General features: G+C 42.9%; 1 long non-coding RNA gene across 1 annotated transcript; it reads right to left on the bottom strand.

Annotated features, from left to right (window-relative positions):
- Positions 1–379: 379 nt before the first annotated feature.
- LOC113947391 lies at positions 380–3,198 on the bottom strand. The gene is made up of 3 exons (XR_003527704.1): positions 3,069–3,198; positions 1,479–1,556; positions 380–522 (listed from the first exon to the last, which is right to left on the bottom strand). It is a non-coding gene; the product is annotated as an uncharacterized LOC113947391 (long non-coding RNA).
- Between the last annotated feature and the right edge of the window lie 1,161 nt (positions 3,199–4,359).

Here is a 4,359-nt window from a genome sequence, read left to right as displayed (position 1 = left end):
CTTTTCCCCAGCATGAAGGAAGAGGAGGAAAATTTAAACACTTGGCACAGTTCCCCAGCATGAAAGAAGAGGAGGAAAAAGATCATTTCATCTTCAGAGTGTATACTACCCCTTACCGAGTCCTAGCAGGGATTTTGTAACACACCTCTGTACGAACCAAGGATGTGAGCTATTTCTTGTGTGCATTGCTGTTTTAATTCATCAGATAAGCTCCCTTCAGAGTCCAGTTCAGGCAGTTCCAGAAACAATCTGGGAATGTCTAGAGCATCCTCTGCCTGCAGGTCAGGTGAGCTCCACTCCAGCCGTGGGGGCCTGAGTAGAGGTGCTGCTCTGGAATTGGGAGCTTGGCACGGATTACCCACCTCAGGACCTACCCAGGCACTGTAGCAGAGACATACTCTGACTTGCACAAGGAATGTGATGTATAAGAATTAATCTTCACCCAAGGAAATATCCAATGTTGCTATTTATATTTTGTTCATATCTTCTAGGGGTTTGAATAGTTCTGGATGTTTCCTGTTCCTTAAAATAAAAAAAAAATAAAGAAAAAAGGGGGAGAGATTGAGAAACTACTGGAAAATCCTAAAATGGCTGTCTTGTTCTGAAAAAAATGAGAGTTTATTTCTCTCAAAAGTTTTTTGCAAAAATCTCTAATTGCATCACAAGATATTTTATTTCCTTGGAATTTCGTTTTTCTGTCAGACTTTGCTGAAAGGGATATTTTTCTTGTCAAATCTTGTGTAATTACAAAAATAAAGGCACATTTACAGCTATGGTGGTGAAATTTCATTTGGAATGAAAGACATTAAAGAAATGTAGGTGTATTGATGTTGTTGCAAATAGTATTATGTAACAGAAATTTGGATGAAATGGACTCGTAGGTCTTTACTAGAGGTGAGATTACTCATTTCCCAGTGCTCAACAGAACTAGCTGCCCCTGCTAACACCAATGGAACAACTTCAGTGGAACAACTGCAGGGGAAACTGGTTTGGGATACTGGTACCTCAAATTAATTCCTCCTTTCTTTTAGGAGTATAAAGGAACAAAACTCCGACTGGTAGAGTGCAGTGAGGAAATTAACTTAATTGCTGAAGCAATAATGCTTAATACAAATCATGACACACAAATAAAATCCAGGAGAAAGGAGCCTCTAGCTGCACAAGAAAAAAGCTCTATGAGATTTTAAAATGTTCCCTTGCATGCATATATGCAGTGTTCTGTACAGTAACCATAAAAATGACATGGCTGTTTTATACCTTTCAAGCACAAGCAACCTGTTTTGACTTTGTAGCACTTGGTGAGTCATTAGAGAAACTGATCTTACTAAGAGCTTTGCTATTTCTCTTGTTCTAACTGAGATAACTGAAAAAAAAAAAAGGCTTGGGTACGATACATACTGCAAAAACAAAATAATGTGCATGTTCACTGTCTCCCAATCCCTGCCATGTGCAGGCTTGGGTATCCAGATTGCTCTTACTTTGCCATCCAGGATAGGCACCAGCTCCAGAGTTGCTTATCAGAGGTGGAGACTCACTGGATATCCTTTCCTCTTTTCCTGCAAGTGCATGGGGAGAGAAATGAAGGTATCTTTTTGCTCAGTAAGAGACTTAGGCACGGGGTGATCTGGCCTAGCTGGTGTCTGTGATGACACCTGGCCATCCACCAGGTCTCAGCCATGGATCACCTGGGCACACTAAGCCTTGAGTTGGAGCTACAGATCCAGGTACTGCACCCCTCACAGGTCTCTCAGTTCATCCCCTGCCTGGGACCTGCCCACTGAGCCCTTCTGCCCTGCAGATCCCCTGCTCTGTGCCATCCTGGCCTCCACCCCAGCTGGTGCAGCCAAACTCTGCACAGGGAACAGCACAAATGAGAGCAAGAAGACAAAGACACCACAAAGACTTTGCCCAGTGTCCGTGATCATACCTCTGCTCTCCTTAATAGTCAACCACCAGAACTCAAAGCACTTTACAGGAAGAAAAGCAACAAGTAACCCATAAATAAAGTATTGCAATCCTTCATGATGTATTTTTTCTCCCAAGCAATCAATGTTTCTGCAACAAAGAGATTATCAACTCCTCTGAGTGGGAAAGGAGGGGTCTGAGTGTGAGGGGGCTCTTCTGCAGATGACACACCGCAGAAAGAAGCGCCTCTCCTACAGGATGCAGCACATCAAATCCAAAAAATGGAAGATATCCCTGCACTATGGAATCATCTTATCTCTGAATCCAAACATCTGTGAATGTTATTTACTTATTTTTGAAGGCTGAACAAGCAGTTTTGTGTGCAGAGAGGCAACAGGGTGTTATTTGCTTCACTGTTCATACCTTCAATCTTTGGCTGGCTGTATATGGTATTTTGCTGTTGAATACCAGTGGACTCTTTCATGGTGTCTGAAAGCTTGTCAATAAAAATAACTGCAGCAAGAAAAGAACAACTTTCCTATCGTGCAGCACTTTCAATTAATCTCTTGATAGCAAGTGGTCAGGTGTCACCACTATAAAACCACAGCATTCTGGGATAATGTATAACCTGAACGATAAATCCAGTATTGTATTCCTAGTCTTTAACATCCTAGTCTTGCACAGATATGCAAGGCCCAATGTCACTGCTTTTCCCTTCAGTTTAACCAAGGTTGGTCTGTCTGCTTAAGCTGAATGTTCTTCTGACTCCTACTCCTTTCTAAAACTAACCCACTTCATCTGCTGCCTGAATAAAAAGCTTCGTGTTAGTCACGACATCTTCCTGCACTGTTTTATTCACAAAGTTTGACAGAAAAATACATGTTATGAAACCAACTTTTAATGCTTGATGGGAATAGGTCCAAACCTGCCTGGGCAGCTGTCCTTCTGTGAAGCTGAAGGCAGCATTAAGGGCTCTGATGCATTTTCACCCTACTTGATGTGTTGCCAGCTTTACCCCCTGATCAGACCAAAGACCAATAAGTTGGTTGGTCCAAAGGCCCATCAAATCCAGTACTTCCCCTCTGACAGTGGTCAATAGTAGGTGTGTCAGAGCAGAAGAGGACAAATAAACTGTGGTGATTCCCACCACAGTATGCTTTTACCTTGTCTCAATCTGCTGCCTGCACAATACTGATGCCAGATGTTGTGCTCACAGTTTTAATAGCCCTGGAAGTTTTTTTCTTTTAGTGTTTTGGTCATCTTGTGAACCAGTTCAGACTTTCCACCCTATATCATCCTATGAGTAAAACATATCCAATGATCATGCAATGAATAAAACACTTCCTTAATTTGCTTCAAATCTTCAGTCTGATAACACTGGAACAGGTTACCCCGAGAAGGTGTAGAATCTGCATCCTTGGAGGTATTCGAAACCAAGGAAGACAAATCCTGACCTAAGCTGGATCTGCTTAAAGAGATATTTGGACCAGATTACCTTCAGGGGTCTCTTTCAATCTAAATCATCCTATCTTTACAACTTCTCAGGGTGTTCACCCCCTTTTTTAGCAAGAAATATTGAAATGCAATGAAGATGGTGAAGGGCCCTGAGGGGAAGCCATGTGAGGAGTGGCTGAGAGCACTTGATCTGTTCATCCTGGAGCAGAAGAGATTGAGGAGAGACCTCATGGCAGCTACAACTTCTTCCTGAGGGGAAGGGGATGGGCAGGCACTGATCTCTGCTCTGTGGGAACCAGGGACAGGACCCCAGGGAATGGCTTGAAATTGTGTCATGGGATGTTTAGGTTGGATATTAGGAAAAATGTTCTTCACCCAGAGGGTGGTTGGGTGCTGGAACAGACTCCCCAGGGCAGTGGTCACAGCACCAAGGCTGACAGAGTTCAAGAAGCATTTGGATAATGGTCTCAGGCATATGGTGTGACTCTTGAGGATGGTCCTGTGCAAGGCCAGGAGTTGGACTTGATGATCCTTGGGAGTCCCTTCCAACTCAGCATATTCTGTGATTCTGTGAAATACTTCTTTCTTTTCACTTTCTTCTTAATCATTGACCATGTCATTCACAACCCCATGAAATACCACAAACCAACATCCCCTCTCTACTCTTGCCATCTCTCTCTTTTCCAGACTCAAGGCTGATTTTTCTGTTCAGCCTCTCCCCTTAGAAAAGGGTGAGGTGTTCTGTAACTTTACGCATCCTTGCTGCCCTTCTCTGAACCTTTATTAATTCTACTTCATCCCTCCTTAGGCAGGGAGGAAGGACCAGAAGTCCCTGCACAGTTTAAGAGGTGAGTAAACCAGGCACTTTTTACTATGGGAAAGTGGTATATCCAGACTATTAGATAAACTTCAACTAATAATCTCAGTTTGGGCAACTTTTGGAGAGCCATGAGCCATGAAACAACATTTTCTTCATAATAGTCCTGAACTCCTACTTCT

This window comes from Corapipo altera, unplaced genomic scaffold, assembly GCF_003945725.1.
Source record: "Corapipo altera isolate COAL_440 unplaced genomic scaffold, ASM394572v1 0, whole genome shotgun sequence".
In the NCBI taxonomy this organism is placed as follows: Eukaryota; Metazoa; Chordata; class Aves; order Passeriformes; family Pipridae; genus Corapipo; species Corapipo altera.
Note: the sequence above shows the minus strand (reverse complement) of the source record. Positions and strands in the feature narration are given on the sequence as shown.